Source organism: Triturus cristatus, chromosome 7, assembly GCF_964204655.1.
Source record: "Triturus cristatus chromosome 7, aTriCri1.1, whole genome shotgun sequence".
Classification (NCBI taxonomy): domain Eukaryota; kingdom Metazoa; phylum Chordata; class Amphibia; order Caudata; family Salamandridae; genus Triturus; species Triturus cristatus.
The window spans coordinates 244,670,909-244,694,286 of record NC_140590.1 but is presented as its reverse complement, the minus strand read 5'-3'; positions in this window follow the sequence as shown (position 1 = coordinate 244,694,286).

Below are 23,378 nucleotides of genomic sequence, written 5' to 3'. Positions count from 1 at the left end.
ACATACACTGGTGGGTTGGGTGTACGGTCCGTACATACACTGGTGGGGTGGGGGTAGGGTGCGTACGAACACGGGTGGGGTGGGGGTTTGGTCCGTACATACACTGGTGGGGTGGGTGTACGGTCCGTACATACACTGGTGGAGTGGGGGTAGGGTGCGTATGAACACGGGTGGGGTGGGGGTTCGGTCCGTACATACACTGGTGGGGTGGGGGTACGGTCTGTACATACACTGGTGGGGTGGGGGTTCGGTCCGTACATACACTGGTGGGGTGGGGGTACGGTCCGTACATACACTGGTGGGGTGGGGGTATGGTCCGTACATACACGGGTGGGGTGGGGGTATGGTCCGTACATACACTGGTGGGGTGTTGGTATGCTCCATTCATACACAGGTGGGGGGTACGGTCCGTACATACACGGGTGGGGGTACGGTCCGTACATACACGGGTGGGGAGTACGCTCCGTACATACACTGGTGGGGTGGGGGTACGGTCCGTACATACACGGGTGGGGGGTACGGTCCGTACATACACTGGTGGTGTGGGGGTACGGTCCATACATACACTGGTGGGGTGGGGGTACGGTCCGTACATACACAGGTGGGGGTACGGTCCGTACATACACGGGTGGGGGGTACGGTCCGTACATACACGGGTGGGGGTACGGTCCATACATACACTGGTGGGGTGGGGGTACGGTCCGTACCTACTATGGTGGAGTGGGGGTACGGTCCGTACATACACTGGTGGGGTGGGGGTACAGTCCGTACATACACTGGTGGGGTGGGGGTACGGTCCGTACATACACGGGTGGGGGTACGGTCCGTACATACACTGGTGGGGTGGGGGTACGGTCCGTACATACACTGGTGGGGTGGGGGTACGGTCCGTACATACACGGGTGGGGGTACGGTCCGTACATACACGGGTGGGGGGTACGGTCCGTACATACACTGGTGGGGTGGGGGTACGGTCCGTACATACACTGGTGGGGTGAGGGTACGGTCCGTACATACACGGGTGGGGTGGGGGTACGGTCCGTACATACACGGGTGGGGTGTTGGTACGTTCCATTCATACACGGGTGTGGGTTCGGTCCGTACATACACTGGTGGGGTGTTGCTACTCTCCATTCATACATGGGTGGGGGTACGGTCCGTACATACACTGGTGGGGTGTTGCTACGCTCCATTCATACACGGGTGGGGGTACAGTCCGTACATACATGGGTGGGGTGGGGGTATGGTCCGTACATACACTGGTGGGGTGGGGGTACGGTCCATACATACACTGGTGGGGTGGGGGTACGGTCCGTACATAAACGGGTGGGGTGGGGGTTCGGTCTGTACATACACTGGTGGGGTGGGGGTACGGTCTGTACATACACTGGTGGGGTGTTGGTACGCTCCATTCATACACGGGTGGGGGTACGGTCCGTACGTACATGGGTGGGGTGGGGGTACGGTCCGTACATACACTGGTGGGGTGGGGGTACAGTCCGTACATACACTGGTGGGGTGGGGGTACGGTCGGTACATACACGGCTGGGGTGTTGGTATGCTCCATTCATACACGGGTGGGGGTACAGTCCGTACATACACTGGTGGGGTGTTGCTACGCTCCATTCATACACGGGTGGGGGTACGGTCCGTACATACACTGGTGGGGTGTTGCTACGCTCCATTCATACACGGGTGGGGGTACAGTCCGTACATACATGGGTGGGGTGGGGGTACGGTCCGTACATACACTGGTGGGGTGGGGGTACGGTCCGTACATACACTGGTGGGGTGAGGGTACGGTCCGTACATACACGGGTGGGGTGGGGGTACGGTCCGTACATACACGGGTGGGGTGTTGGTACGCTCCATTCATACACGGGTGTGGGTTCGGTCCGTACATACACTGGTGGGGTGTTGCTACGCTCCATTCATACACGGGTGGGGGTACGGTCCGTACATACACTGGTGGGGTGTTGCTACGCTCCATTCATACACGGGTGGGGGTACGGTCCGTACATACACTGGTGGGGTGGGGGTACGGTCCGTACATACACGGGTGGGGTGGGGGTTCGGTCTGTACATACACTGGTGGGGTGGGGGTACGGTCCGTACATACACTGGTGGGGTGTTGGTACGCTCCATTCATACACGGGTGGGGGTACGGTCCGTACGTACATGGGTGGGGTGTGGGTACGGTCCGTACATACACTGGTGGGGTGGGGGTACGGTCCGTACATACACTGGTGGGGTGGGGGTACTGTCCGTACATACACGGCTGGGGTGTTGGTATGCTCCATTCATACACGGGTGGGGGTACAGTCCGTACATACACTGGTGGGGTGGGGGTACGGTCCGTACATACACTGGTGGGGTGAGGGTACGGTCCGTACATACACAGGTGGGGTGGGGGTACGGTCCGTACATACACGGGTGGGGTGTTGGTACGCTCCATTCATACACGGGTGTGGGTTCGGTCCGTACATACACTGGTGGGGTGTTGCTACGCTCCATTCATACACGGGTGGGGGTACGGTCCGTACATACACTGGTGGGGTGTTGCTACGCTCCATTCATACACGGGTGGGGGTACAGTCCGTACATACATGGGTGGGGTGGGGGTACGGTCCGTACATACACTGGTGGGGTGGGGGTACGGTCCATACATACATGGGTGGGGTGGGGGTTCGGTCTGTACATACACTGGTGGGGTGGGGGTACGGTCCGTACATACACTGGTGGGGTGTTGGTACGCTCCATTCATACACGGGTGGGGGTACGGTCCGTACGTACATGGGTGGGGTGTGGGTACGGTCCGTACATACACTGGTGGGGTGGGGGTACGGTCCGTACATACACTGGTGGGGTGGGGGTACTGTCCGTACATACACGGCTGGGGTGTTGGTATGCTCCATTCATACACGGGTGGGGGTACAGTCCGTACATACACTGGTGGGGTGTTGGTATGCTCCATTCATACACGGGTGGGGGTACGGTCCGTACATACACGGGTGGGGTGGGGGTACAATCGGTACATACACGGCTGGGGTGTTGGTACGCTCCATTCATACACGGGTGGGGGTACTGTGGAAATTTAGCTTGCAAACTGAACATTATCTGCGCCATCTTGCCTCTCCCCAGCGCCACGCACAGCGAATGCACGGCCGCCATTTTAGGCACCCCACTCTCTCCCCGCTCATTCTCGATCACCAGCGCTTCCCCCTGGCGCTGCGAACATCCCCCCGCGCGCCGGCCACCCCCGCTCTCTCATACACGGGCCATAAACCCTCTCCTTCAGCGCGACCCTGCTACGGAACCACATCCGACCGACATCCCATACATGGTCATGCCGCACCTTTGATAACCCCCTTCCTCTGCGCCCCATTGTCCGAACTGGTCCCAGGCCATCACCTAGCCCTGCGGATGCAGTTTATTGCCCCTACTGTAAGGGAAACACCCCACATCAAAGGGATTACAGTGGATCAAAGCCCCTACCCCCTGAGACCCGGCCGGTCGCACACACCCCCGGGAATTGGCGGAATTCCCTGCTGCGCGATAGCCATCTCCCACTGCGGGTAGGGTGGGAACCTCTACTGTAACTATGTGTGGGATCGGATCTGAGCCGGGGCTTCAGGGGATGTTCTTTCATGCATCAAGAGAATCTCAAGAATGTACTATGTGTAATAAAGCAATAAACCGGTGTATAAGAGACCAGGTCTCAGAGATGCAGGTAGAGCACCTCGTGACAATACCTTGCTGTCTGATCTGATGTGTTCTGCTCCGACGGAATAAAACTTTGTTTCCTGCCTTCCAGTCTCCGGCGCCTGCCTCTTTCATTGGTAAATTATCGAGTGGTATGAGAGGCGATTACCGCCGGGCAAATACTTGAAAGGTTATCGACTGAAACTGCCGCTACCATTTAACAGTACGGTCCGTACATACACTGGTGGGGTGTTGGTACGCTCCATTCATACACAGGTGGGGGTACGGTCCATACATACACGGGTGGGGTGGGGGTACGGTCCGTACATGCACGGGTGGGGTGGGGGTTCGGACCGTACATGCACGGGTGCGGTGGGGGTTCTGCGCGTACATCCGCGGCCGTGGGGCATTTTGCGCGTACATGCGGGGTCTGTGGTGGGGTGTTCAGCGCGTATGCGGATACGTGTCTCCATGCTTGCTGTGGGAGTTCGTTCCGTACGGTGTTTTTTGCATACAGTTGTAAAATCGAAAGGACGGGAGTGATCGTACTAGCGCGGTCGGACTTCATTTTTCCGATTCGTACGGTAAATCGTCCGGGGATGTGTCGGACACATTTTCCGACCCGAGGACGTGTGGGGGAGTTTTCCGGATGTGATTCGTATGGAGTTTTTCCCATGCGAATCGTACTTGGCAGTTTGTACGGTACTTGTGCGACTCGTACGTAAAAAAATACGGATGCGAGTCGTACGGTATTTTTTTTTACCGGATCGGAATCGGCACCTTTATATTTTATTTTTGATATTTTTGTACTTACCATGTTGTAGATAGGATCTCGATATTCTTGTCATCGATATTTTTGTGTCGATATTTTTGTAGGTCGATTTTCTGTCCGTCGATATTCTGTGAGACATTCCTTTGGCCCAGATGACTTTTCTCGAATCGGCTAGTCGTTGAGAGGGCGCGTCGCTTGCTGGGTCCCAGACCTCTCCCCGGAGCACCTGCTAGACCCATCATCGCAAGAATCTTGAATTACAGAGTCCGGGATACTGCTCTGCGGCTGGTGAGAGCCAAGTCACCCCTGACCTACGATGGAAACTCAGTCACTAACTATCCGGACTTTACCATTGCTGTCCACGAGGCCAGAAAGAAATTTGCACTGGTAAAGCGGAAACTAGTGCAAGCACAGATAGACTATGGCATGTTATACCCAGCGCTTTTGAGGATCACCTACCCACCAAGGGAAGCAGTACTTCTATACCAACCCGCAGCTAGTAGAGGTACCTGCGGAAACTCAAGAAACAAAGATCCACCCCTGATGCTGGCAAATAGGGGACTAGTCAGACCTCTCAGATGTCGGACAATGACTGACTGCTTCGGGAGAGAAGTGCTTTATAGGCAGCGACCCACAGAGTCAAGCACCGGTGCTGCAATTTTTTTCCCCACTAATTTGACCAGGGACTCCAGATGATCTACACTACATGGAACGCTATACCTGGCTGAATCGGATCATATCGCATGGGAACAATGAGAGAGCACATGATGCTACATCCCCGGCGCCCCACCCCCTAGTGGCCACGGAGGAGGGAAGGGGCCGCGCCCTCTGGCATCACCCCAACAGGGAGAGCCTGGAATTTCAGTTGTACTGGTTAATGGACATTGCCTTCACAATGGTTTTGCAGGGAGGGATGGGAGGGAACACTTGTTCATGACAGGTTTGGGATGTCAATGTGGGAGGGAGGGAGGACGGGGAAGAGGCATGTTTGGTTTATTGACAGCGCGACACACAGCTATGAGCGCACTTAGGCGAGGTTCACAAGATGCACCCATCGACATAGCGCAGGATATGCACACACCTGGCTGCCATGCTGCTGGCATGGGCGACGGTCCTCCTTCCGGACAGAGGATGAGAAATATGGCCACCTCATTGGACGGAAGGAGATGGGTCCCTCACTGACCGCATCCGGTACTCTTGACGACACCGTACACAGTTGCCACAGACCTGAGCCCCAGACAGATGACTGACCCTGACGCTGCTTCCACAATACGTCTCCTGACCTGGAATGTGCATGGGCTGAGTGACCCACGCAAGTGCAGACAAATTTTGGCATATCTGGACAGGCATAGGATCCAGGTCGCAGTGCTCCAGGAGACCCACCTTGACCCCCGACGCCTGCAGAAATTTGCTACTAGGTGTGCAGGACACAGTTGCTTCGCATCCTACTCTACTTACTCATGGGGAGCGGCCTTTTTAATTCACAAAACAGACCCATATGTCCCGGCTGGGAGTCTTATAGACCCACAGGGCCGGTATTGCCTGATGTGGGGTTCTCTTGCATCACACTCAGTGACCTTAATTAGTTGCTACGGTCCAAATGTGGACGATCCTATATTTTTTGCCACACAAATGGGGTAAAGTCATAGAAATTGGCTCTACAAACGTGTTGTGGGGAGGAGATCTTAAGATAGCCTTGAACCCGACATTAGATAGGTCAAACCCATAGCCGCATCACTACAATCGATCCCGGGGTCAAATGAGCAATATCATTGAGCACTCTGGCCTTTTGGATGTCTGGAGGAACCTGCAATCCGGTAAGCAGAGAGGGCACATGCTACACTGCAACCCACGGGTCGTGGTTGGACTACTGGGTGGTCTCCAGAGGTCTCAGCAAGTGGATAACTGGGGTGACACATTTGGCACCTACCTATTCTGACCACTCCCCAGTGCTCCTGAAAATATCACCACCACTGAGTCATAATCACTACATCAACTGGCGTCTCAACCCCACTATGCTGACTTAGACCAGGACATACAAGACTTTTTCCAGCGCAAACTGGGCTCGGTTGACACTGTAGGGACGGTATGGGAAGCATTTAAGGTCACCATCAGGGGTCTCTGCATTGCTAAAGGGGGGGTGCTTAAATACCTACGACAAACGCTCACTCGCTTAGAAAAAGAACTTAAGCATCTGGAGGCAGGCTTAGCCCGCTCACCCTCCCCTCAGGCACAACTCAAACTCAGGGACAAAATATCTGAATACCAGGAAGAGGCGGTCAGAGAATGCCGATTCCAAGGGAAATACTTCACATCTCGCCGATATAGCGAAGGGGACCATCCAGGTAAGGGATTGGCAGAGCAAGTCCGGGCCCAAGATTTTCGAATTACGTTCTGGAGCTCCAGACTCCGGACGGTGAGACAGTTAGGAACATTACGGAGATACTAAGTACATTTCAGTCTTTTTATGCTGCCCTGTACACCTCGAAGTGACAGCAGGAAATGTCCCTATTACCTTATTTAGACCCAGTGGCCCTGGGATGACTGGGGGACTCGCAGAGAGAATTTCTGGCAGCAGAGTTCAAACTAGACAAAATTAGGGCCGTTATAATGCAGCTCCGCACTGGGAAGGCCCCTGGACCTGATGGTCTACCCCCTGATTTCTACAAGGCATACATAGAGCACCAGGCCCCCATTCTTAAGCAAGTATATGAAGAGGACTTAGAAATAGGAGAATTACCGCCCACAATGAGAGAAGCTACCATCATTTCCCTACTTAAGCCTGGCAAACCAGCAGACAGGTGTGACTCCTATTGGCCTCTCTCCATGAACAACTGCGATGCAAAAATACTGGCCAAAATCATAGCAAACCGGTTGAGCCTTCTACGGCACTGGTGCTGCCAGATCAAGCGGGATTCGTCCCGGGACGTGCAACCTCCCACAACTTGCGCACTCTGTTTGCAGCAATGTCGGACATGGACCCAGACCTCGAGGCAGTGGCTGTGTTTTTAGATGCCACCAACGCGTTCGACTCAGTGGAATGGAACTATTTGTTTGGAATTTTGCAACAGATGGGAATGCCTAACGGGTTCTTAGCCTGGATACGGTTGCTTTACATGCACCCGAGGGCAAGGGTCATAGCTAATGGAGCCTGCTCACCTTGGTTTAACATTACATGGGACACCAAAGCAAATAAGAGGGGTGACAACAGGCACCCCTCTTATTTGCTTTGGTGGTAGAGCCCCTGGCGGCCCTACTTAGACAGTTACACAGGGAATGGGCAATAGAATATTCTACACGACAGTTGCTGATTTTGCTTTACGCGGATGATATTACCCTGTATGTTCGGGAGCCCCAGATCAGCCTCAAATCCATTTAGAGGAAGTTTATTGTGTTTGGAGAATTTCCCGGTATAAAAATAAACTGGGGAAAGTCCCAACTGTTTCCGTTAACGGACGCAGTGCGCCCTTCTCATTGAGTGGTGCCCCAGTGAAGTTAAATACCTGGGTATAACCGTTGTCAGAGATAGATCGGAGCTCCTGCGAGCTAACTACAGGAGGGTAATGGACCACATCACCGAGTCGGTGGGGATGTGGATAGCATTGCCATTGTCGATGGTGGGCAGGATCTCTTTGATGAAGATGGTCGTCCTACCGAAATTGCTGTATCTCTTCCTCAACCTCCCATTTGCGCCAGAACCTTCCGTTTTCAAGACCCTCATTACCCAAATGATACGACTTGCTTAGGGCGGAAAGCAACCAAGATTGAAATGAGACATGCTGACCCTGCCTTATATGCAGGGGGGCTTCGAGGCCCCTGATTTTGAACTACACTATTTGAGTGCCCAGGCACACTACGCCATGTACTGGTTCCACCCACTGAAGTACTGGGTAATTTAGACCCAGCGGTGCAGGGGCACACACCCTATGACTTCTGGGTTCACCCTGTTCCAGACCTACAGAAACACAGAGTCTTCTGGGTGAAGTCAAAGATTTGTTTATTGGCTGCAGACCAATTACAGGTATCCTAGAAGTACAACAGCGTGTATGTTCTCAGGAGACTGCTGAAAATCATAGGAACGGGCTTCTCCTTAAGTACAAAATATCATGCTCCAGGCACACATTCCTTGGTTTACGATATGGCCATTATAAGTATACATTACAAACGAAAAAGCAGAGTCATGATGACCATCCCACATTCCAGTTCGGCCAGCCCACAATGATTTACACAGTAAGGTTCAGATCCCACATTTGATGTCAATAGACCCCCCAATAAACATGAGCATCTCCTGTTTTGGGAAACAAGTCATAAAGCAGGAACAAGCAGGTGTGGAAGAGATTAGCCGGGGGATTGTATAGAATGAAAGGGTTTTATGACGGGTCAAGCCCTGATGCTAATCACAGGTGGACGGAGGAAGGGGAGCTCGTGAGACCGGTTTGACCTGGGGCAGCAGAGCCAGCTGCCCAGGTCACAGAGAAGTCAAAGGAGAAGCCCATGTACTGTGAGGCCCGTATTTACTCCATTATAGCCTATGTGAGGGCAATGACAAGATGGCCACTGCTTCCAAAATGGAACCCGCGTAGTGAAGCAGAATAACGTGTACACAGTGCATTCATAGCTAGAACGATATATAAAGCACTTGTACATGCCGCATTTACCATTTGCGGTTTGTTAATACCAAGATAGACAGGGGTAGGGCCCTGTCCCCTACGCGGTCCCGAATATTAAAGTACGACAGACCCTCCTTTTGCCCTTACATAGGCAATCACTATACTCATCTTAATCCGAGTCTAGGTCAATATTCACAAAGTCATGGAGATGTTGCTGTAGCATCATCCTATTACTTAGTTCGTCCCTCGATACAGGTTTCCTTACACATAAGGTAGCACAGAGGCCACATATCGCAGGAGCACACTGTATGCACAGACAGAACAGGAAAAGAATGGCTAAGATCATTCCAATGACCATCAGAACTTTCCAACCCCAGGCAGATATCAATTCCCAGAACCACCCCACCAGTGACCAATCTCCCTTATCCACGTGTATGGATTCAGATATTTTATGGAGTTTGGAGATGGCTTGATACACTGTTGGAGCATTATCTGGTATGAAAATGCAGCAACTGGATTGGATGACCTTGCATACCCCACCGCGGTCTGCAAGAATAACGTCTAGAACCATGCGGTTCTGCAGAGTCATAAGGCGATCCGCTTGGAGCTCAGCTGTCAGATTACTAAGGGCACCAGCCGTTACATTGACAGTGGATTCAACCACTCGAGTCAGTTGTCTCAGGTTCCTACTATTGACCATAGGTCCCCAAAACGGCAGGAAACCCAAGAAGAAGTCTCCCGCTTCCTGACCGGCAGTATCCTCCTTACTAATCACACCTCTCACAACTCTGGTCTTGTGATAGTCAGAGGCAGCAGTAAATGTCGGCGGTAGCAAGTTTGCAATATAACATGTGCCCGAGAAATCAGGGGGCAGCCATGTATATGCTCGGTCATTACAGATGAAATATGTGCCCTTGGCAGCCAAAAACGCAGGGGAAAACTGCGACGGGAAGGTGTACGTTTCAGTACAGTCACTCCTTCCCAGTTGAGCTCTAGGGTTCTGACCATTACCCTGTAAGCAGAACCGACCCATGTGGGGTACGACCCAGATTGGAGATGAGATTTTTCGCTGTCTTTCACCCAGACTAATACTATACCCCGTCGCGTTCCATCCTACATAAGGTCTCAACTCTTCTTTGGGAATGGATGAGTATGCATCGATATCCCTACTCATATCGGCAACTCCTTTTATCAAAGCCTTATTATTGGTGATAGGTCTGATGGAACGCGGTTGGCGAGGGGAATATGTATCTAGAGCATAGAGAAACATGGTCTGGAATGCCCATGACGATCCATTGTAACTATACGGCAGCACTAGGTAGGGAATACCCTTGTTAATGGTATGTGGCATTAACCCACACACCCAGCAATTGGTCGTATTCATTACCAGTTGGTGCTGGTGCAAGAGTTGGATAAACGAGTTATTTACGAACTCTGATCGTCTGGTCTGTTCGTGCTCAGGAAAAGGGTGAAAAGAGTGAGAGGAGGCGGTAGAAGGAGATATAGGCTGTTGAGTGGGTGCAATGGGCTTTTGAGCGGAGAAAAACACAAATCCTACAATAAACATTATTATGCTACACAGTGTAAAAAGGCACAAAAAGACAAAACATTTACTTTTTACAATTCTACACATCCTTGCGTTAAAGTTCATTTCCTCAATCGGTCTCTCCATCTTAAAAAACTCCATCCTCTACTCGGGCCGCTCGCGGTGGATGAGTTTCTTCTGCTAAGGAGTACGCCTGTCAGTCCAGGGAAACGCCCTAGACCCACCAGAACCGTTGACCTAGCGTCTTCGGCCTGTACCCCAAAGTCTTGGCACCGCGACCCTGCGGCAGAACCCGGATGGTGGCTCAAAAAACAAAAATCAAGAAAGTCCTTCAGATGGGAGAGCAAAAATGTTAAAAAGGAAATAGTGAGGAAATCTTTATTTGTCCATGGGCCTAGGTCTCAAATTATAGCGGAGACGGCCAGCTGCTGTTTGGTCTTGAAACAAAAGTTCAGGCTCAGTGGTGTCCAGTCGATTTGATGGTGGCACAGCTTCCTGCAGAATATTGTCACTCTCTTGGTCTGAAACTGTGTCTTTTAGGCGTGCGTCACTGAATGGTACAAAACGAGGCACAGTGTCCGTCTCAGAGTCGGCGATACCCTCCTTGACCCACTGGTCATATGGCAGAGGCAAGGGGACTACTTTGCAGTGGGTACCATGGATCCAGTGTTTCTTCCCCTTTACTCGCACTGCTGATCTTGTCGAAAGAAGAACAAGATGAGGGCCGATCCAGCGAGGCTCGTCGTTGCTCTTGCGCTGGAAGTTTCGGACTAGCACCCACGTACCAGGGTTGATAGGGTGTCCAGGAGTTTCAGAGGCTTGAGGGAGAGTATCATGTACCTGTTGGTGCAAAACACGCAGTTTAACAGTCAAATCATACAGGTAATCAAGCAGTACTGGATGCTCTATCTCACTGAACTTCGTAGGCCTCGGTACACCCCATACGTTGGCCGGACGGCCAAAAACAACCTCGTAAGGGCTAAGTCCCACTCGTGAGTGTATGGTCATTCTGGTGGACAGGAGTGCTAAAGGCAGAGCGTCAGGCCATTTAAGACCGGTGCTCGCCTGGATTTTGGCCAGCTTGAGCTTTAAGGCTCCATTGTAGCGTTCTACTAATCCAGCTGATTGGGGGTGATTTGCAGCGTGGAACTTCTGCTTTATCCCTAGCCCTTCACATACGTTCTTCATCACTTTACCCACAAACTCACTTCCATTATCACACCACACCATTCTTGGCATCCCAAACCTAGGGAAAAATTCCTTCACAAGGGCTTTGGCTGTGGATAGGGTAGTGTTATCTTTCAGAGGATAAGCCTCTATCCATTTTGAGAAAGCACAAACAACCACCAGTACATATTTCAGGTTGTTGCATCTTTCCATGTGAATAAAGTCCAGCTGCAAAACTTCAAATGGACATGATGGGGGTGCAAAGTGACCAGCTGGAGTTGGGGTTCCCCTACCAGGGTTGTACTTCAAGCATACTATGCAATTCTTGACCACATTCTCTGCACACTTGGGAATCCCAGCATTCTGCCATACTGGAGCCAACAACTTGCATATACCTTTCGTACTGATATGTGCCATTCCATGTGCCATAGTAACCACTGGAAGCACATATGCATCAGGCAACAACCATCGCCTATGTTCTGTCAGATCAATCCAACAACCATTCTCATCCAACTTACCCATACTTTCTCTCCACTTGCTTAACTCTTCCTCTGTGGCTTCAGCTTGAAGCGACTTCACACTCTCTATTGTGTTCTCACACATTCCCACATCATTAACCCATCTTGCGGGGCCTGCAACATACATTCTAGTCTTCACATTCTGTGCTGTTTCTTTCGCGGTCTCATCAGCAAACGCATTCCCACGTCCAACATCATCTGTGACTTTCCTGTGCGCACTGCATTTCATGATCGCAACTTGCAACGGTAGGGTCAGTGACTCAAGGAGATCATTCACCAACTTGCCATTCCGAATTTTAGCTCCATGCGACGTCAGGAACCCACGCTCCTTCCACAGTCGCCCAAAATTATGAGCCACGCCAAAGGCGTACTGGCTATCTGTGTATATATTTACTCTCATTCCTTCAGATAACACACATGCTCTCGTGAGGGCGATTAATTCTGCTGCTTGGGCCGAATTATGTGGCACTCGTGCAGTTTCCACGACCGTGTGCAAAGTCGTGATAGCATATGCAGCAGTCGTGTCACCATTAGGGAGCTTGAACCATCTACCCATAAAGTGCCATCACACTCAGTCAGGGGAGTATCTTTTAGATCTACTCTCCCTTTCGTCTCTTCTTCTGTTCTGAACAGACAATCATGTTGCTCAATCTCATCTGAGTCTGCTGGAATTGGCAACAATGTAGCTGGATTCAGCGTATTGCATCTTTTTATGTGTATGTGATTTGCTAACAGTGTAAGCTCATAACCTGATAATCGCGCACTAGTCAAGTGTTGTGTCTTGGTCCTATTTAATAATGTGTCTACTGCGTGTGGAACCATAACAATCAATGTATTGTCCATTACCAAACCAGCAGATTGTCGGATAGACATCGCTGCAGCAGCTGTCGCTCTCAGACAGCTTGGCAATGCCCTCGCTACAGGGTCCAAGGTTGATGGAAAATATGCGCATGGGCGCGGTCTGTCGCCAAAAGGCTGTGTTAACACTGATAACGCACAACCATCTTTCTCGTGAACATACAATGTAAAAGGCTTACTGTAGTCAGGGGTACCCAACACAGGTGCTGAACATAATGCATTACGCAATTCCACAAAACTTTTCTGGCACTCTTCAGACCATGGGATAGGATTCGGTGTGTCTTTGCATGTTAAGGCTACTAAAGGTTTTGCCAATAAAGAAAAACTAGGGATCCAATGCCTACAGTATGAAGTGATGCCCAAGAAAGCACGCACTTCTCTCTGTGTTCTTGGCACACTCAACTGTGCAATGGCTTGAATTCTTTCTGGGGTCAGTTTCCTTCCCTCCTTCGATAAGAGATGACCTAAGTAGGTCACTTCTTGTCGACAATATTGCAGCTTAGAGAGAGACACTTTGTGATGGAAAGCAGATAAATGGCGCAACAGTGACAATGTGGCTTCTTTACAAATCTTTTCAGTATCCGCAGCGATCAGTAAATCGTCCACGTACTGAATCAGGATAGCGCCACTAGGTAAAACAAGTGCATCAAGCTGCGCTTTTAAAGCTTGACTATATATTGATGGACTTTCACAGTAGCCCTGGGGAGCGCGTTTGAAGCGGAAGCTTCGGCCTCCCAGACTAAAACCAAAAATGTCTCTGCTCTCTCCTGCAATTGGGATGCTAAAGAAAGCATTCTTTAAATCAATCACTGAAAACCATGCAGCAGAGGCTGGAATCATCGTTAACAAGGCAGTTATATCGGGGACAACCGGAAACTGTGGCACAACAATCTTATTAACCTCTCTGAGATCGATCACAAATCTGTAAACAGGTGGCTGTGAAGGATCCGTTCGTTTTAAGACAGGTAAAATCGGACTATTGCAAACGTTGCCTCTTGTCTCTTCAATCACACCCTTATTAATCAAGTCGCTGACAATGTCTAACAATGCTTTCTGCCCTTCATTAGAGATCTTGTACTGGGGAATACGTGGCAGTCTGACATTAGCCTTTAAAGTCACCACATATGGCGGTATCTCCAAGAGGCCCACATCATTGGGACCAGTAGCCCAAAGGGCATCCGAAAGGGATGACAATTCAGGCGGCATTGTGTTTTTAGACAAGTACATTGGGGAAATCACTTTCTTGCCTAATGTAAGTTGTACTCCTGAAGGAGAACAATACAGTGTAGCATGCAATCTTTTCAACAAATCTAATCCCAGCAAATTCTCACCACAACCTGTTGTCAGAATCAGGGGTGCTTTCCGTTCGCAAGGTCCAACAGAAAGTGACATGGGACTAGAAATCGGGTTCCTAACTGGGGCGCCAGAAAAACCTACTGAAACATTTATATCGCCAGACAAAGGTGCGCCAGGGAGTTTTGAATGCATGATTGAACTCTTTGCAGCACCAGTGTCTAGCAGAAAAGGCTCCGTTACATTTGCTGTAGTTACCTCAACATATGGTCCACTCTGATCCACTGGCACTGAAACAACTCCCTCTCTCTGTCTATGGCTGTCCTAGTAATCATTACTTTCTGCATCACCGTCCTCTGCATAATAATCATTATTATAATACTGGGCCGTATTACTAGTCGCGCTAGCTTGCTGATCAAAGCTATTGATGGTACTTTGAGGCGGCAGAGGACGCGCGTTCTGGGGAACACTTCCACGCCCTCTGCCTCTAGGAGCTTGCTGACCACCCCTACCTCTTGCGCCATACGCATTACCGTTCCGCTGCATTAATTTAGGGCAACTATATTTATAATGACCTTCCTCTTTGCAGTATGAACATTGGTTGGGACCTACAGGAACACGTGGTTGATAATACCCGTTCATTTGCTGATTGTTCTGAAACTGTTGGGGTTGGTGATAGACACCTTGGGGTTGCCTATAATTATTCTGACCTCCACGTGGCGGATAGGCCTGCTGTAAAAGGACCTTTGTCTTTAGTTCCTTCGTTTTCTTTTCTGTTCTATCTTTCTCGTCTTTATCTCTATTTTCATAATACTGTGCAGTAGCCAGTATTTGCGCTGAAGAAGAAACAGCCCAAGAACTTTCTGAATCTTTTAACTTTTTACACAGGTCAGGAAGTAAATTCTGCACAAACTTATCCACAAATAACCGTTGGCCACCCTCAGTACTCATATCCTGCCCACTGTGGTCAATAAATGTTTCTTCAAACCTAGTAAAGAAGTCTGACACTGTCTCATCTTTCTTCTGCTTGCATGCAGATAACTTGTCCCAATTTACGCGCATCGCAGGCATTATTGTCTTCATATACGTGATGATTCTACCAGGCAGTTCAGCTACTAAAGGTTCTGGTTTCGCACCACCAGTTTGTCTAGCATCAGCAGCAACAATGTTAGCCCATGTATCCCCTAGTTCTGCATTGTGATCTACATTACGAATTGATCCCCATAGAGGCCGTGGAACAACATTACCAAACAACATGTCTATGTCGGCCAGATTCATAACGCATGACCCTGCCGTCTGCGACAACTCTTTATAATAACCTGCTGGGTTTTTACGGGGATCAGGCAAGGACTGCTTAAGCGCTAACACCTCAGAGCGCTTCCATGGAACATGCACCCAAACACGCTGGAAATGCGCTGCCACAGCGGGGTTACCACCGGCAGCTGCAACCGCTTCCTTCCATACCGGGGGAACTTCTCTCATAGGGTATTGTCGGGCTTTTACCTTTTTCCACACAAGGACATCTTGTTCAAACAATGACTGTTGGCAATCATCATTCCTAAAGGACAATACAACCGCAACTGCTTTATCTACTCCGCGGTCCACAATTATACCAGTTCCAAAATCGAACCTCACTCTACACAATTCCTGCGGGTTCGGATTTTTACCACTATCCTCCAATTCTTCACAGAGAATTTCGCACATTTTCTCGAACACATATCTCTGTTTTGGGGCATCCCACTGATGGAAAACGTTGACAACTGATTCCACATCATACAGTGAAGGGAAAACAATCCATCTACGCGCCATGTTATCTATTACCTTTTTCTCGTCAGGGTTAGGCAATTGACTGCGCAACTGCTTACGCTGTAAACCAGGAGTCGCACCAGATGACTCAAAGAGAGGCGACATTAATGTAGTAACCACATTAGCTAAGCGCTGTCGCGCTGAAGGAGAAGCTGAGGCGAGAACAGGGGGAAAACAGAGGGAAGAAAAGAGGATGTAGAGACAGGTACTGGAGTGGTGGAAGGAAGAGTGTCAGCGGAGGCAGCTGCTGTATTAGGCAAAGTCGCAGGAAGTGCGGGGGCAGTTGGAAGCACAACTGGCGGTCCTTGAGAGGGCTGCGCTACATGGATAAGAGCCGGCTGCAAAGCAACTGGCGGTTGCGGCAAGGCTTGCAGTATATTCACTGGAGGTGGCATATTTACAAGCTGGGGAGGCGCAGTGGCATTTTGAGCATATGGGGGTGGCGAACTCAACAAATGTGACATCAGGGGATCTTTCTCCTTTTCTTCTAACTCATCCTGCTTAGAATGTGGTAAAGCTGGGTAACATTTGTCAATCCCTAACTTGCGCTGCCTATGCAATTGCTCACTCATCTGCTCCTCTTCATTGTCTTTAAATTGTACAGCTGCTTGCATTACTGTCATACCTTTCTCTCTCTTATTCTTTTTCGCTAACTTAATTTCCTTTTGTTTGGCTTCCTTTCGCCATAAGCGGAAAGAGTCAAACATCGCCGGCCGGGCTTTTTTCTTAAACAATTTAATTTCCAGATTATCTAAAATATCGGTATCAAAACTACCATTTTGGGGCCATTTTAAAACACCATCTTTCCTGGTGTAGTGGATCCATACTTCGTTATATGCAATGGGGCCTACGCCATGTTTTACATAGAGCTCATAAGTTGGAGTTCCAACCGGAGGAACCGGACATGATTCCTCTAGCTGGAAATCCTTTCCACAACCCAAACAGAATAATCTACCAAATAGTCCAGAACCAGGCATCTTTGCTCACTAGTCTAGATCCAAACGTCAAAGGATTATCGATTACGATATTCTCGTGAATACACAAGTCCTCTGGCTTTGGCGTTTGCAAACTCCAAAGTACCAAATTACCAAATCAAACGATCCCGAAGGATACCAAAAACAAATGGGAGACGCTCCACTTATACTTAACTGAATATTGCTGATCGATGGCGTCACCAGAAGACTCTCTCGATTGTTTCGCTCTCTCAAAACTCGTCAAGGGTCCAAAACAGGTCGATTAATCAGGGCAGCAGTCCTTCGTAGCCGTCGGGACGCGGAGAACCTCGCAGAAAAGACTTTCGGACCACGTCGACATGCAGGGGTCGATGAAGTGGCGGCCTTCCTCCGGAATTTCCACACGAAGCTCCTCACGAACCTCTGGCTTGGACTGGTACCGCTGAAATCGTCCCGAGTTGGGCGCCAAACTGAAGTACTGGGTAATTTAGACCCAGCGGTGCAGGGGCACACACCCTATGACTTCTGGGTTCTCCCTGTTCCAGACCTACAGAAACACAGAGTCTTCTGGGTGAAGTCAAAGATTCGTTTATTGGCTGCAGACCAATTACAGGTATCCTAGAAGTACAACAGCGTGTATGTTCTCAGGAGACTGCTGAAAATCATAGGAACGGGCTTCTCCTTAAGTACAAAATATCATGCTCCAGGCACACATTCCTTGGTTTACGATATGGCCATTATAAGTATACATTACAAACGAAAAAGCAGAGTCATGATGACCATCCCACATTCCAGTTCGGCCAGCCCACAATGATTTACACAGTAAGGTTCAGATCCCACATTTGATGTCAATAGACCCCCCAATAAACATGAGCATCTCCTGTTTTGGGAAACAAGTCATAAAGCAGGAACAAGCAGGTGTGGAAGAGATTAGCCGGGGGATTGTATAGAATGAAAGGGTTTTATGACGGGTCAAGCCCTGATGCTAATCACAGGTGGACGGAGGAAGGGGAGCTCGTGAGACCGGTTTGACCTGGGGCAGCAGAGCCAGCTGCCCAGGTCACAGAGAAGTCAAAGGAGAAGTCCATGTACTGTGAGGCCTGTATTTACTCCATTATAGCCTATGTGAGGGCAATGACAAGATGGCCACTGCTTCCAAAATGGAACCCGCGTAGTGAAGCAGAATAACGTGTACACAGTGCATTCATAGCTAGAACGATATATAACGAACGATATATAAAGCACTTGTACATGCCGCATTTACCATTTGCGGTTTGTTAATACCAAGATAGACAGGGGTAGGGCCCTGTCCCCTACGCGGTCCCGAATATTAAAGTACGACACCACCCCCCTTCATGCCGCACTTAGCAGTGGAACAATACTACACACAACCAATTCCGCTGTCCGGCTTCATCGCCACACAACCACGGAAAAGAGAAGTGTACTCCACTACCATGAAGTGCACAGTAGAGGCCTGGGAAAAAAAAGAGACTAAAATCGGACATGCACTACTCGCCCTTGCTCCCAGTAAATGGACACCCGGCCCTGGAGTCACTGTGGAGCCACGCTGCAGCCAACTCCTTACTATTCTGAACATAGCGACCTGGGGAGACCTCTACTTAAACGACACATGTTGCACCAAAGACCAATTTTTCCACAACAATGAACCTGGCCCAATGGACTTATTCTTGTACATTCGTTTGCAATAGAGTGTCCGAACCACGACCCCAAAATATCCTACCGAACCCCCCACGCTGAAGCCGCTCCACAGCTTACTCCAGACAGATAGCCCTACACATGTTGTTTCACTGGTGTACCATAGCATACAGGCGGAGGCGCATGAGCATTTGGGGACGGCCAAGAGGCAGTGGGAGCAAGAGCTCGGAGAGCCTCTAGATGACAAAAAATGGCACTACTGCTCTGAGAAAACAGGCCAGATATCAGCAAACAGCCGGCTACGCATTATTCATTATAAGTATCTCCAGCGGCTCTACTACACCCCAGAAAGACTTTTTAAATTTAAACTGCGAGACAGCGATGCTTGTGAGCGGTGTGGGCAGGAACAGGCGGGATTCTTACACCTAGCTTGGAAGTGTGGGGTGATACAAATGTTCTGGGGAGAGGTACTGGGGGCACTGGAGCGAATGGCAGCCACAGCGGTCGCCAATCCCCGCTGGTGGCACTTCTAGGCTACACAGCAGATATACCCCCGACCTGCCGTAGACCTGTCGTAGACTCATCTAACAAATGTTCTGGGGAGAGGTACTGGGGGCACTGGAGCGAATGGCAGCCACAGCGGTCGCCAATCCCCGCTGGTGGCACTTCTAGGCTACACAGCAGATATACCGCCGACCTGCCGTAGACCTGTCGTAGACTCATCTCCTACTAGCCAAGAGACGGGTGGCGTGCCGGTGGGAGAGAGGACGTGCCCCTAAATTTAAAGACTGGTTTAAAGACCTGCTTACGTGGCAGGAACAGACGTTAAAATATGCAGAACTACTACCCACCACCTCCAGGCCAAAGGACATTTGGGAAACAATACGAACATACCTACTCACACACATGGAAATGCCCAACATCATTACTGGCCTTCCGCCCCCCCCCCTCCCCCCCCCCACAGACCAGGCGAGCTGAATTGGCCGGACTTGGTCCATCAAACTGCACAACCTCCCCCTGAGCATGGCACATCACTCAAAGCTCGTAGATGGGCTTCAGGGCAAATGCGGGTGTGGAATGTTCTGACATGCTGCATGATTAATATGCTCTATCAATCCTGAGATGTGAACCCATAATGTCTTGTTCACTTAACAAGAGCAGCGGGGGGGAAACGTCATGGTTGCTGTGTTTTTCCTTCACATGTCTCTGACAGAATTGAGAACTGAGCTTTCTGTGTGTACACTGTATGCTGTAATTAAGAAATGTTAATAAAAACAATTTTAAAAAAAGGTTCTAAAAACTGCGTAAAAGAGAGACATCTACTGGGATGGTTGCAGTCCTTGAAAACAGGGAATGGAAGCTGTTGCGACGAACACGGAGGCTGGACTGCTGAGTTCCGAGGGGTGTTCTTACCACTCTGGACAGGGTTTCATGGGACTTTTCAGCATTTCCTGCATACCAAATAATATTGGTAATATTGGTATCTGGGAAATTTGAGGAGAGCTGCTTGTGTGAGATTCCTGAGGAGATATATCATAATGTGACCTCACTGTTGCAGGCTTTCTTCTAGGATACCCCTCGGACCTAACAGCACATGGGTCCTGCTCTTGTAAAGATGGTGTAGGGAATTCCATTGTGAGGTACTGGATCTGTCAGTTTCTTAACTAGTGGAACTACATTTGCGATACTAGGTGAAGAAGACTGACATGAGGGCTGTCCTTTTCAAATTCATGAACAATTGTCTTTCTCACCCACTTTGACACTGACCAATAAGATGTAGTTCATACTTTTGCTTGCCAGTCTGCTGTTTGAGTTTACACACAGTGGCAGCCGACATAACATCACAGATTGCTGCTCATCCTGAGGAAGTCTTTGACTCCCTCCTAAAAAGCACATGTCACATCGAACTGGGCACTTTCCTCTCCAAAAAGGCAAGCATGAAACACCTCCAGGTTCGCAATGTCACCTATATTATTTTATATCTGCAGAGCTCTACTAGACTTAATTTTTGACTCACACCAACTCAGTTATCATATGTATGTCTTTGACACTCAGATTCACCTCACGATCGAAGACAATTCCTGATACTTTCCAAATGTGTATCTCTCCCTGTCTGAGGTCCCACTCTGGATGTCAAATCTTAGCTTTGTTTCAACAAGGAAAAGACTGATTTCATGTTTTTTTGATCCTGTAAACAAGATCTCCTGTCTGTTATCTGGCCACATCTCTTGATTCCCATCCAATGCCTATAAAACAAGCCTAGAATTTAAGAGTGTGGTTTGATAATGAATTCTCTTTCATACCATTTGGGTTGGAAGTGGGTTGTGTTAGACCTGGCTTTTTACAGCGGGTTTACCCACAGACTTTTTGCTTTCTGGCGTCCTGTTTTTGACACTGTTTTTGTTGGTCTTAGGACTCTGGGCACTTTACCACTGCTAATCAGTACTAAAGTGCATATGCTGTGTAAATTGTTATTATGGATTGGTGTTTTCATAATTGGCTTATTTCATTTACTACTAAGTCCCTAGTATGGTGCACTGTGGGTGCCCAGGGCCTGTGAGTCAAATGCTGCTGGTGGGCTTGCAGCACTGATTTTGCCTCCGACACAAGCAGCTTCTCAAAGGGGTCTCAAACCTGCAACTTCAATATCTGCGTGCAGAGACTACTACCATGTTGAACTGGCAGGTGCACTCACTTGCCAGGCCCTAACCTTCCCTTTTATTACATGTGAGTCACCCTTAACGAAGGACCAAGGCACCCATGTGGGCATGGTGCAGTGTATCTGAAATGTAGTACATGTACTGATGTGTGTGACATGTACTGATAGTGAAATACAGTGTATTTTGTTTTTTACTATTGAAAGGCTATCTGTCCCATAGGATAGAATGGGAGTTTATTTATTACATCTTATAGTTATAACTTTCCATTGGGACAAGATAGAAAGTGTATTTATTTATTTATAAATGTATATAGTGCACTACTACCCGAGGGCGTCTAGGCGCTTGCAAAGGTAGCACACAGAGCAACTGCGAAATGCAACATTTCCAGTATTTGCAAGGATTACATAGTGCAAAGCCAGGTCTTGAGTCCTTTCCTAAAGGACAAGAGGTCGGTAGAGTTCTTTAATTGAGAAGGTAGCTTGTTCCACCATCTAGTGGTAGTATTAAAAAAGCTTTTTCCACCCCATCTCTGGAGACGGAAGGTTGACACTGTCACTAACTTCAATGAAGTCAAACAAAGTTTACATGCTGGTGTGTACCATCAAAAGCGTTTTTTCAGGTAGGTAGGACCTGAATTCTGTAATGCCTTAAATCTGATACGCTTCTCAATAGGCAGCCAATGCAAGGTGATCAAAGCGTGTTTGGCTGAGGAGTATTTAGTTAAACCAAATCTAGCGGTAGAATTCTGGAGTACCTATAGTTTAGCTACTACTGATTTATCAGCTCCTACCAGTAGCCCATTGCAATAATCAAGTTTGGACAACACTAGAGCTGCCACCACTGTTTTCTGCAATCCCACCGGTATAAATGGAATCATTTTCCTCAAGATTTTTTAAATTTAATAGGTAGAGGTATTGAGCATATTTATGTGGTGGGAAAAGGAAATCGAGGTATCTATGATAACTACAATGTTTTTGGCCTTGGTGACTGGTGTTGGGAGAGTCCCCAACTCCGATGGCCACCATTCTGAGGACCAGAATGATCTATCTCTCCCGAAAAGTGGAACAAATGTTTTGTTTGAGTTCAACTTAAGATGGTTCTCGGCCATCCAATCACTGACTTATCTCATGCACTCCTTAAAATTCTGGGCTATATCAGGATTTCAGAGATCAAAACACATAAGACCAAAAACCTTAAGAGAGACGAAGTGGACTACCTAATGACCAAAGATGATCTCACTGCACCAAAAATAACAGCCTCTATTAGCTCTAGTAATACATCACTTGACACACCAGTTACTAGTGGATCAGAACAGGCGGATGCATTGGCAGATACAACAGGCAATGAAAACCGTTTTTTAAAAGAGGTTATAAGAATAAAGAGAGGCAACAGGGAACAAAACAAATGCCCTATGACAAGCCCAAAACAAGGAGAGGGAAAAGAGGGGGCAGAAAAAGAAGAAAAATAAGGCATGAGAACGAGGTCTTGGAACAGGAAGAAATAGACGATGTCAGTATAGTCAACTTGTCCACAAAAATCCTTACAAATGATGATATGGCTCTCTTAAGAAAAGGCTTGGGTTTCTGTCCAAAAAGTAATGGCAATGTGGTTGATCTGAAAATTGATCTGTATAAATTTATAAGGAAAATGAAGATTAAAAAGCATTTCATGATGTGCAATGAAGTGAATAAAGGATCGAATGTTGAACAGCAAATGCATCCTCTGAGTGAAATCACTATTCAAGAGATATTAGATACTAGATTGCTATTGTCACCTACTGATTGCGAAGATCAAATAACTACTGCTGATATTGTTATGAGAGATCTTAATGTAATAA